The sequence below is a fragment of the Fukomys damarensis genome, unplaced genomic scaffold, assembly GCF_012274545.1.
Source record: "Fukomys damarensis isolate Sample0158 unplaced genomic scaffold, DMR_v1.0_HiC HiC_scaffold_27, whole genome shotgun sequence".
NCBI lineage: Eukaryota > Metazoa > Chordata > Mammalia > Rodentia > Bathyergidae > Fukomys > Fukomys damarensis.
In genome coordinates, this window is record NW_022900939.1 from 20943181 (window position 1) to 20955948 (window position 12768).

Sequence of the window (12768 nt, forward strand, 5' to 3'; positions counted from 1 at the left end):
ATCCAACAAGAGGTAGCAAGAGAAGGAGAGAAAGGCCACTGAAGATGAAGCAGAGATCAGAGCATGCAATCTTAATCCAAGAACACCTGGGGCCACCACAAGCTTCAAAACGTAGGCAGGACCCCACTACACGCCAAACCTTTGGAGAAATGCTACCATGGACACCCCTTGATGTTGGATCTCAAGCCTCTGGCAGTGTTAGAGAAATCATCCTAAGCCACCAAATTGGTAGGGAGTTGGCCCCATCCCATTTTACAGAGAAGGAAGCTGAAGTCAGCCTTGTCCATGACACAGCCTCTGTTTTTACGCTAGGATGGCAATGGTGAGTAGCTCCAAGACACTCTATGGTCTGTGGAGCCTAAAATACATACTGTTTGGCCCTTTACAGAAACATCTGCCTGCCCCCTGCTTCAGAAGGCCAGCAGGCAATATCTGCTCTAGAAAAATACAAAGCAGGGTGAGAAATTCAAGGGCAGTGTTTATTCCTGGGCCTGATGGAAGCGGGGAGAGCACGTCTTTCGGCCAGCGAGGAAGGGCCAGTGCAAAGGCCTAGAGGCCCAGAGAAGGCCTGGCACAACTGAAGCAAAGAAAGCCACCGCCAAGAACATCAGAGCCAGCACTCCACGGGACAGCCAGGTGCAGAGGGAGAACCTGATTTAATTTCTGTTTTATAGACTCTTTCTGCTCTTCTGTGGAAAATAGAAGGGGCAGGAGAAGACCCAGGGAGGCCTACGAGGAACACTACAATGATCCAAGTTCTTGACAATGTTAACCAACAAGTTAATGCACCCTGGGAGGCTGAGACTTGAAAAATGCCAACGTGGGCAATTTAGTGACGTAGAGAGACCCTGTCTCAAAAGATTTAAAAGGGCGTGGGGGCGGGTAGAGACGCAGATCATTGCAAAGGCTCAGAGTTCAATCCTCAGTGATATATATATATATATATATATATATATATATATATATATATATATATATATATATATATATATATATATATATATATATATATATATATATATATATATATATATATATATATATATATATATATATATATATATATATATATATATATATATATATATGAAGATGATGACCAGTTGGCAACAACAGAGATGGTGAGAAGTGATTGGAGTCTGCATCTCTGTGTGGATAGAGAGGACAGGACAGCAAGGTCAAGGCCAGAAGAAGGAGGACATCAAAGAGTTCTGCCGGAGAACTGGGGCAGCTGGGCTGCGAGTTGCTAGGTGCCAGGTGCCTGTGAAGGGAAGGGGAGAGATATTGGAGGAATGGTCTGGAGCTCACTGTGGGTGGGATGTGGGGGTCTCACCTTGAACTTCAATTGAGGCTCTAATAGACTTCGGCTGGAGGAGTAGCTCAGGCAGGGCTATAGCTCAAGGGTCTGGGCTGGACATGGAGCACAGCAATCTTCAGTATTTAAGGTCATGATCCCAGAGAAGCAACAATGAAGAAAGAGTTTCACAGGCTGAAGCTTGGGGCTCACCAAGCTCAGAGGTGAGCAGGGAGGACTCAGAGTGAGAGGTGCCCAGAAAGGAGGGGAGAAAGTGGGTGACAGGGAGGACCAGTTGTAGGTGCTTGGGCTGCTGCTGTCCAGGCCAATCAGATAGGATGTGAGTTGCCCATGAGACCTAGCACAGGACTGGTTGGCCATGACCTCAAGGAGAGCTGTTTGGCAATCTGGAGCAGCTCTCGCGTGTCTTCCTTGGGCTGGGCACTGGAGGCTGTGACAGGAACCCACAGAACTCAAGGGACCCCACAGAGGCAAGGCTCAAAGCACCTTTCTCTGCATCTGGATGGCGACCTGGGCAGCTGCCATGGCTCTTGGGTCGCTCTTAGGTGCCACAATGTCCTCGGGTCACTTCTGGTCCCAAGAACAGTCTCAGCTCAGGAGCTGCAGTTCCAGTTCCAGTTTAATGGTCAAAATTCTTGTTTACTCAAAAATTCAGTTTCTCCCCTCACCTAGTGAGCCTGGGCTGGCTTGAGGCAGGAACTGCAGTGACAGAGTGCAGCTGGACCTCTTCTTTTCTTCCACACCCCTCTCTCCTACCTAGCTCTCTAGGCTACAACTGTCTCAGGAAAGGACAGAGGGGACAGAAAAGGGCTAAGGAGGCTGGTGTCCCAGGACACGTCAGGTTTGTGTGTAAAGTGTGGATTCCTTCTGTCACAAGTTCTCTGAGCACCAAGGACGATTCTCAGTATCTGCTCCCACGAATACACGTTTGCCTGATCATCGGGCATTGGGCAGCGAGCCCAGCAAGGCCACCTGTCCAGCTCCACAGACAGCCAGGCAGCTGCACCCACGGACCTGGCCTTTAAGCATCAGGCTGAACAACACCAAGGGAATGTGCCATCCCCCTACCCTCTTCATATCTCCAAGGGACACTTGGTCTCTTGAAGTCATTCTTGTCTGGCTTGAGATGAAGGGGTGGGCAGTGGGTTAATTAATAATTGACTAAAACTGAGAGGTTCCCAGGACATTGGACTTTAGGGGCTAAAACTGGAGAAATCTCCGTCAAAAAGGAAGGGGCTTGAGCACATGTGGGACCACGGACAGAGAACAAAGCAGGCCCAGTCCTGGGCCTACAACTTAAAAGTTATAAATCATGGCCATGTGTGATGACACATGCCTATAATTCCAGCACTCTGGGAGGCTGAGGCAGGAGAACCACAAATTCAATCCCAACATGGAGATTTAGCAAGACCTAGTTTCAAAAATAAGAAATAGGCCGGGCATGGTGGTGCACACCTGTAATCCCAGCACTCAGGAGGCTGAGGCAGGAGGATCGCTGTGAGTTCGAGACCAGCCTGGGCTACATAGTGAGTTCCAGGTCAGAGGGGTTGTAGATCAGTGTGAAGGACCTGGGTTCGGTCTCCAATGCTAGGGGAAACCTGTACACACACAACTTTTAAATCACACTTCAATACATCACTGCCGTTTTTAATGAGATTTTTCTAGACAAAAGAGGGATTCTGACTGATCATATCCTATTTAGAAAATAACTCTGGCAATGCTAAGAATCATTAGTGTCTATGTGGGTATGACAAAAGTTGACGTAAATGTCCTTAGGAGATCTCTTCTACACTATGCCATGGAGGAGAAACATCAGATATCTATAACATACTTTCAATATTTATATTTTTGGCTAGTATGGCAAAACATTAACATACTTTAAACATAGATAATAAAATTATGGGTGATCACATCAAAAAAAAACAAAACAAAAAACTATATCAGCCAATAAGCCATGAATAAGGAGTGGTCCCATAGTCCCGGCTGGATAAATACAGCTCATTAAGACTTGGAAGGTGATTTCATGTGGAGCTTTTGGGGCTCCAGGGGTGGTTCTGGAGGAGGCACCCATGTGTGTCTTTGGGCAGGAAATTGTTTGGGGTCCAAGCCTGAGAGGGGCTTGGGGGTGTGGGGCTGGGCGGGCTGTAGGAGGGGCTTGGTAAAGCTTTGGCCCTGGGTGGGAGGGCACCTGTGCTTTGTCTGAAGCTTTCAATACATCTGGGAAAATTGAGACAAAAGTCCCATCCTAACACCTCTGATTTGTCCAAATCATCCCCTGAGAGAGACAGATGTCTCAGAATGGGGGTGTCACCCGGCCAAGGTCAGAAGCTACACAATGGCCAGGCTGGGGTTTAAGCCCGGGTTAAGCTCCTTCATGGTCACCAGGTCCTCATGCTGTAAGATGCCTTCCAGCACCCTCCTCTGCTGCTTCCCTCCTCAACTCCTCCACCTGTAGGAATCTCCCTTCTTAAAAAAAATGAAAACAAAAATCCCCAAATCCTGGCCAGCCCTGTCATTCTTTTCTCAATTGATGTCATAGCACTGTCTACACTCGCAACCTCTTGTCTTCACCTCCTGCCCCTGTGGCATCTCACTTCTAGAATCTGCAGTTTCCAGCACCCCACACCTCCCCTGCCCCCTTGAGCCACTGTCAGCCTCTCCCAGCTCCCACCCTGCTCTGGGTCCTCCTGCCTCACTGTCCCCTGGTGTGTCCAGCCTGGTGGTCCTAAAATGCTCATGCTCAGCTGGTGGCCAGCAAGCTGGGGAAGGGCTGGGTGCTTCACGGGTGGGGGTATGGAGGAAGTGGATGTACACAGACTGGTGAATCCCAGGTCTGGGGCCAGGAGCCGCTTGTTGGTTGGGTGTGGACAGAGAAGGGAACATGAAGGCTCCAATCCAGTGGAATATCATACAGTTTCCACCTGGAGACAACCCCGCCGTGGTGGGATCCTGACATAGACGTCCCCAGCAGCAGTGATGGGAGGAGTGCCCAGGTGCCCAGGACAGGACACTGAACTTGGTGGTGGTGGACAAGGAGGACGCAGGCTTCAGGCTGTGGCCGAGAGAACATAGGTCCTGGGTCTCTGCTGCTCCCACCAAGTATCCCCCCATCCATCTGCTGGTGCCTTAGAAGAAGCAGCAGCCCCAGACTCTGGCAGGAGTCAGGAGCAGTTTTTCTGGCTTTTAGAAATTCTGCAGAACAGCTGGCGCTAGAATGGACCTAAAGACATTCTTTCTGCGGGATTCAGGCAGCAAGGACATGCGGTCCTCACCAAAGCCGGCCAGGAGGACCCTGAACTGGCTTACAGCTCTCAGAGCTCAGGGAAGCTAAAAATGTCTGCTCTACAAGAGTGGCAGGTGGATTGAGGGTTCTCAACAAACAAGGAGGGGCAATGAATCCCCTTACTTCTGTTTCCCACAAGGCCCATGTTCTGGGGGAAAAGGCTAGTGTCACTTAGCTGCCAGGTTCTCGGGCTGCCATGTGGCCACGAGGGGGCAGCAGCATCCTGCCCTGCTGGCTCCTGACACCAGGAAGCCAATCTCTCCACAATGGACAAAGGGCATCTGTTGTCTAAATAGGAGTGGGAGGTGGCAGAGTGAAGTCACAGACCTGGCTAGAGAGATGGCAACTGTATGCACAGAAAGGAAAGATCAGGGTCTCTGAGGTTCTCTAGACATGCTTGAAAACTTACTGTCCATTGTGGTGACCTTGGGCAAGTTATTGAATCCAAGGGGACCTTGATTTTGTTGTTGTTGCTCTTTTTGTGTTAATTCGTGCTATCAGGCTAAGGGAAGGCACTTCACTTGGCTGTGAAGGAGATTAAGTGAGACAATCAGGCAGCAAATACACTGGCTCAGCAGTAGTGTCTGGGGAGGCAGCTTCCCCGCCTGTGCCTGAAGGAGGGGCCTCATTCACATCTGGGTAAATCTTCTGGCAAGCCTGGCACTGCTGTACAGGAATAAATGTTCCGCTCAGATCGACCGAGTGTCTGTAAAGTTAAGTTCCAGATCTCTGACGTGGACTGTATGACTGCTTTACTGACTTGCCTGTGCGAGTGTGTTCTCCCCTCCTCCTCCTCCTCCTCCTCCTGGTAAACCCAGGCCCAGCTTTCCTGCTGCTTACCAGCTATCATATCACCCTCATGCCCTTGTGACTTAGCAATTCTCCTCCTTGTGTCTCCAAGGCTTTGCCCTGGCTCCTCACCCATCTGAGAACTCGTGTGGGGCTTCCCTCAGCCCTCACACCTGTGCTCAGCCTCTCCCGTAGCCCTTCTCAGCATGGTGACACTCAGGTGTGTTCTGTGGGATCCCCACTAACCAGCGAACTTCTCAGGGGAGGGACCCTCCAAGTCTTCCTTCCCCAAATGACTTTCATGGGCCAGACATGTCCTTGCTTTGTCTACAGATCTTTGCCTCCCATAGAGACCCAAGCACCCAGAGCAAGTGATTCCTTCCAATCTTCATTTTGTGCTAAGGAAACTGAGGCTCAGAGAGGCTTAGCAGGTAAGCAGGGGCCACAGCCCGTGTCCTGTGCAGAGTCAGAGGGTAATGTGCGCTCAGGACCCGGCCCACTGCATCCATCGCAAGCTGCTGCTCAAGGCCTGTCCTTGTGCAGGATCAAGGATGCTACTGCCTGCTGGGTCTCTTAACCAAGGTGGGGCCACCGAGCGATGCTTTGATGACTGCCTCTCCCTGGCCCCACTAGGTTTGCCAGACCTGGAAAAGAAAATCCCAGGATGAGGGGTGCCGTCGCCCTCTCGTGGCTCTCTTTGGGGGTTCAGGACTCTCAGTCTGGGAGAGCCAATTGGTGGGTACAGAGGAGCAGCGAGGATTCTTACCCACTAACCCTTCACCACCCCAGGCAGCTGCTCCCACCCATGAGGTGCAGAGTTCAGGGAACAGGCAACAGCACATGCCATGTCTGTGACTGACTGTTAGAGCTGCCTCAAAAACTCATACAATAGCCTTTCTCTACTTTTCTGGTACCGGGGATCGAACTCAGGACCTTGCACTTGCAAGGGAGGTGGCAGGACCACTGAGCTAAATCCCCGGCTCCCCTTTGTCTACTTCTCTATTGAGTATCTCAACCATTCAAACAACCTCTTTGGAACTTGGAGGAATAGGACCTTTGTTCATCACATGGATTGCAAAACATCTCCCAACATATGTACATTCATCATCCTTAGTCTGAAAGTTCAAAGGTCCCAAAATCTGAAACTTTTTCAGGGCCAGTGTGACAAATGGAAAACTTTACCCCTGACCTCACCTGAGAAGTCATATTCAAAACGCAGGTGCATGAAAAATATTGGATAAAATTGCCTTCAAGGTATGTGTGTAAGGTGGACATGAAACATAAACAGATTTTGTGTTCAGACCTAGGTCCCACCCCTGAAACACTTTATTGTGTATATGCAAATATTCTACTTTTTAAAAAATCAAAATTGAAAATATGTTTGGTTCCAAGAGTTGTGAATAAGTGATACTTAATTTGTATTTAACCTTATAAAACTTTTAACTTAAATTTTCTGGCTTCTTTGTATTTTGAGTTTCCTTCCACATTTAGAAAAACCTTCCAGGGCCAGGGATTTAGCTCAGCGGTTCTGCCGCCTGCCTTGCAAGAGCAAGGACCCAAGTTCGATCCCCAGTACCAAAAAAAAAAAAAAAAAAATAGAAAGACCTTCCAGGGCTGGGGATTTAGCTCAGCGGTTCTACCACCTGCCTCCAGAGTGCAAGGACCCGAGTTCGATCCCTGGTATCAAAAAAACAAAAACCAAAGGAACACCTTCTATACCCCTAAGTTTAGAAAAATACTTATATAGGCATCACTTGTAGAATTCTCTTCATTTGCATTTTGACACTTACATATTATAAGCCTGCTGTATTTTCGAGTAAGAAGTAGGCACCTAATTTTATTTTTTTGCAATTGGTCATTAAGTAAGGATAACCATAGTAAGGATGTTTTTTTCCCTACTGATTTGAAAAGCTACCTTTTGGGCCAGGGATTTAGCTCAGTGGTTCCACCACCTGCCTTGCAAGTACAAGGAGCTGAGTTTGAGCGCCGGTACAAAAAAAAAAAAAAGTAAAGCCACCTTTTATCACTAAAATATCTCTAAATTTCATGGCGGATTTGATCTATCTCTATTCCATTGTGTTAACCTATCTGTTTACCGACACCATTGTAGTTTTTATTTTTGTGGCTTTATATTATGGCACATTTTAACATTAAAATTGTGCTCCTCCTTAGAATCTCCCTGGCCTGTCTCCAATGTGTATTCTTTCAGATGAATTTCAGAATCATTGCGTTAAGTTTCCTTCCCAAAAACCCCCACTGGATTTTGATTGAATAATATTGAAATGTCAGGTTCATTTAGGAAGGATAAAGACTCTCACACAGTGAAGCCTTTCTATTCAAGGATACAATACCGCTTTTCATTTATTCAGATCTTTTTCAAAGCATCAACAGCATTTTATAGTTTTCGTCACAGCTGGCCTGAAGTTTCTTGTAGAATTTATCCCTTGGTATTCTACATGCTTTCTAGATGACTATTAATGAATACTTTTTATTTGTCTTTTTTTTTTTTTTCTGAGATTGGGCCTCACTATCTTGCCCAGGTTGGCCTGAAACTTGTTAGTCCAAGCATCAGCCTTTCAAGTAGCTGGAACTGCATTATGGGCCACAGGTACTGGCTCATTGTCATCTGTTCTAATGGGCTGAAAAGTGTCCGTAAGACATCTATTGAGGTTTCTTATTATTACTTCGAAAATGGCCATTCTTTTTGGTATTCTTTCACTTTCTATTTTGAGCTAATTTCGACTTACGGAAGACTCACAAAAATAGTGCAGAGTTCCTGTTTCCCCTTATGTTAATCCAGTTTCCCCCTTATGTTAACATTTTACGGAACCACCAAACAATTGTTGAAATGCAAAAATTAGCGTTTGGCACCATGCAATTATCTCCCTACCTTAGCAGTCCCTGGTTTTCCCATGAACACCGACCTCCTTCAGACCCCAGTCCTGCACCCAGTGTGGCTCCTCCAGCCTGTGACATTACATGGCCTTTCCTTGTCCTTTCATGCCTCACAACCTCTTGTCTTCACCTCCTGCCCCTGTGGCATCTCACTTCTAGAATCTGCAGTTTCCAGCACCCCACACCTCCCCTGCCCCCTTGAGCCACTGTCAGCCTCTCCCAGCTCCCACCCTGCTCTGGGTCCTCCTGCCTCACTGTCCCCTGGTGTGCCCAGCCTGGTGGTCCTAAAATGCTCATGCTCAGCTGGTGGCCAGCAAGCTGGGGAAGGGCTGGGTGCTTCACGGGTGGGGGTGTGGAGGAAGTGGATGTACACAGACTGGTGAATCCCAGGTCTGGGGCCAGGAGCCGCTTGTTGGTTGGGTGTGGACAGAGAAGGGAACATGAAGGCTCCAATCCAGTGGAATATCATACAGTTTCCACCTGGAGACAACCCCGCCGTGGTGGGATCCTGACATAGACGTCCCCAGCAGCAGTGATGGGAGGAGTGCCCAGGTGCCCAGGACAGGACACTGAATTTGGTGGTGGTGGACAAAGACTTTTGAAAAATACTGGTCAGTTGTTTCATAGAATGCCCTCAGTTTAGGTCAAGGTTATTATCATTGGAAAAGGTATCACAGACATAATGTGTCTTCTTAATGAGCTGTATTGGGGGTACTCAATGTGGGTTAATATGACATAGGAGATTAACTTGAGCATTTGGTTAAGATGGTGTCTGCCAGGAACCTCCTCTGTTAAGTGACAATTTGTCCCTTTTTGTTTTGTTTTGTTTTGAGACAGGGTCTCACTATGAAGTTGAGACTGAACTGGAACTCACTATGTAGTCCAGGCTGGTCTTGAACTCACAGTGATCCTCCTGCCTCAGTCTTCTGAGGGCTGGGATTACAGGCATGAGCCACTACGCCCGGCTTGTCCCCTTTTATTACTAAGTGTTATAGAGAAGATACCTTGAGACTGCAAAAATCCCGTTTCTAACTCAATGTTTGCTCACTGATTTTAACATCATCCATGACTTTTGTTGATAGCAGTGATTGACGTGATATTCTAATGGTAATTTTCTATTCCTTCTTCATTCCTTCCACTTTTGTTAACTAGGATCTTTCTATAAGGAAGAGATGTAACTTCTCTCCCATTTATTCCTTTTCAAGAAAAAGTTGACACCAAAATGAACTCCTGGATATTATGGGTTTTAATTGGATATGATCATGATTTTGTTATTCAGGTTGTTTTGACTTCAGTCATTAGGGGCTCTTTTAGTTTGGTTCCTGTGACCTTTTAACATCCTCACTCCCTTCTTTACTACCTCACTTTTCTGGCTCCATAAGACATTCCAGTATTATCTTATATTTTCCCTGGGATTTCAGGACCTAGAATCAATCAGTTCTCTGAGGATCTCTGCTTCCTTTTATGAGATAATAGTATTTGGAAAACAAATTCTGGCTGGGCACTGTGGTACATTCCTAGAATCCCAGCACTCTGAGAAACTGAGGTAGGCATATCACAAGTTCAAGCCCAGCCTGAGCAACTTAGTGACTTAGCAAGACCCTGTCTAAAAAAACTTTTTTAATAAGGGAAAAGAAAAAAAAATGAGAAAATGAAAAAAAATTTTTTTTTTGTTTTTTTGGGGACAAGGTCTCAACTATGTAGTTGAGACTGACCTGGAACTGACTATGTAGCCCAGGCTGGTCTCGAACTCACATCGATCCTCCTGCCTCAGCCTTCCGAGGGCTGGGATTACAGGCGTGAGCCACCACGCCGGATGAAGAATTTTTTAAAGGTGGGGAGTATCTAGGTGTGGATCAGTGGAAGAACACTTAACTAGCATAAGCAAGGACCAAGGTTAAATCTCCAGTTCCACAAAAGAAGAACAGGAAGGAGGAGGAAAGTAATAAAGAAAAAATGAAAGACGACAGGTTCTACAGAGCTAGGTCCCTCTCACCTTTTTAAAAAATTTATTTTAAAATTCTTATCTTGGATTTTTTTAGCAACTTAATCATATTAACTATGAAAAAAGATGGATTTGCTACCTTCCAGTATTTCTACACAGTTTCAATCTTATCTAACTGCACTATTAAATAAACTTTTAGTTTTAGAATAGTTTCAGTATAAATATACAGTATAAAATAAGTATAAATAAAGTATAAAATAAATTATTTAGAATTCTTCTGCATGGGAAGTTAGTCTATTCTCCTTTTATCCGCCTATTAAATAATTTACTTATGTCGGTCTGGACTCATGAATATTTACCTATTTATTTAGTGGCACTTCGATTGAACCTAGGGCCTTCACACTGAGGTACACCCATGGTCCTTTGTCTGTTTGTATGTCTGTTTATTTAGAGACAGGATCTGCAAAGTCACCAAATGGCCCAAGTAGGGCTTGAATTTATGGTCCTTCTGCCTCCCACAGAACTGGAATTACAGGCATCCTTTCTCATACCCAGCCAGCGTGGATACTTATTTTATACTTTATTTATACTTATTTTATACTGTATATTTATACTATTTCAATACTGTTTTACTTATTTTGTTCTCAAATTGTCTCAGCTATGGCCAGTAGCTCTTTCAGCTGGCTCCTGCGTCCCTTTGACTCACTCCCACTGTTGTGGGTTTGATACTCAGCGTTGCAAAAACAAAACCCCAAAAAAAGGAACTCTAAGCATCATTTTTCAACGTTGCTTAATAATTTCTCTTATGACGATACTGTAATTTATTTAACTCTTTTAAATAACCATTTAAAACAACATAACATTTACCGGTGTTTTACATTTACATTTCATTCATGCTCCGAGTTCATCGCTGTAGCACAGGACCGGGAGTGGAGGGAGACACGGTCAGGGCTCCCATCAGAGCCAGGCACCGAGTGACATCGCTCTTCCCAGTCCCACGTGCTTCACGAGAGCCAAGTCTGAGGCGCCCCCGCCTCCTCTTCGTCCAGTCTTCCTCCCTTTGTCCTTCCTTCCCCCTCCCCTCCCCTCCTTTTCCTTTTCTCTGTTTCTCCTCCTCCTCCCCTTTCTTTTCCTCTTTGCAATTCTGAGTATGAAACCCAAACCTGCTAGGCAAGCGCTCTACCACTTGAAGAAGAAGCCCTTGTGTGTCCTTTAATATCAACCTGACATCTATGCATTGTCTTAGTCCATTTTCTGTTGCTGTAACAAAGTACCTGTGGCTGAAAATAGATAAAGAGAAAAGGCTTATTTAGCTCACAGTTCTGGAGTCTTCCAACAACTTCGAGGCTCCCGATAAGGGTGTCGTGAAGACATCACATGCTGAAAGAAGCATAAGGAAACTGAACTCACTTATAACAATCTGCTCCTGTTGTACCTAATGTGCTCTTGCGGAACCTACACCAATCTCGTCAAGTGGGCAGATCCCTTGTGATCCGAGAGTCTTGTAGAGATTTCATCCCCTCTCAACACTATTACCTTGGGGAACAAGCCTCATCACGAGTTTTGGGAAGGATAAACCAGGCCAGAACTGCAGCACTCATTATTCATTGATTCATCCCACAAATAACCATTGAGCATCTACTCTGTGCCAGGCACCGTTCCACCAGCTGTGCCTACCAAATAAAGATCTCTGCCCCGTGGAAATTCACTTTAGAGAGGGGAGATAGTAAGTAAGAGAAGTAGCACATAGTTGTATAACATGTTAGCGGTCTTATATTATAAAGAAAAGAAAACAGGGCAGAGTAGTGGGAATCAGGGAGCACAGAATGGTTAGGAAAGCTCTCGTGGAGGTGGAGGTGGTGAGACTCGAGCAAAGATGAGAAGGAAAGGAGGCTTGGGCCAGAAGGACATGTGGGGGAAGCACATTCCGGACAGAGGAAAGAGTCAGGGCACGGCTCCTGGCTTGAGAACCAGCTTGCTTTTTAAAGCACAAAAGCATTTTTCATATCATTCTGTGTTAGTCAGTGCTTGAGAAAATCAACTTAAAGGAGGAAAGGCTTATTTTGACTCATGGTTCCAGAGATCTTAGTACGCAGTCCCTTGGCCCTGTCGTTTCTGCCTCAAACATCATGATGGGGAATGGGTAGCAGAGCCACGCTGGTCACATCAAGGTAGCCAGGAAGCAAAGAAATGGAGAAGAGACTGGGAACAAAATGTTCCCTCCCCAGGCACACCAAGTGACCTGCTTCTTCCAACAAAGCCCATCTCCTGAAGTCTCCACCACCTTCCAATGTCCCATGAATCTGTCAGTGGATTGATCCACGGATGAGGTTGGAGCCCCAACAATCTGAATGCCAGTGAACTGAAGACCAAAACTTCCACACCAGAGCCTTGGGGAACATTTTAGGTCTAAACCTTAATGCATTTAATGTTGTGAAACTGTTTTCTTTTTTTCTTTTACAGTACTGGTGTTTGGACCCAGAGAGTCATGCACGCTAAACAAGAGCTCTACTACTGAGCTACAACCTCAGCTCCATTTTT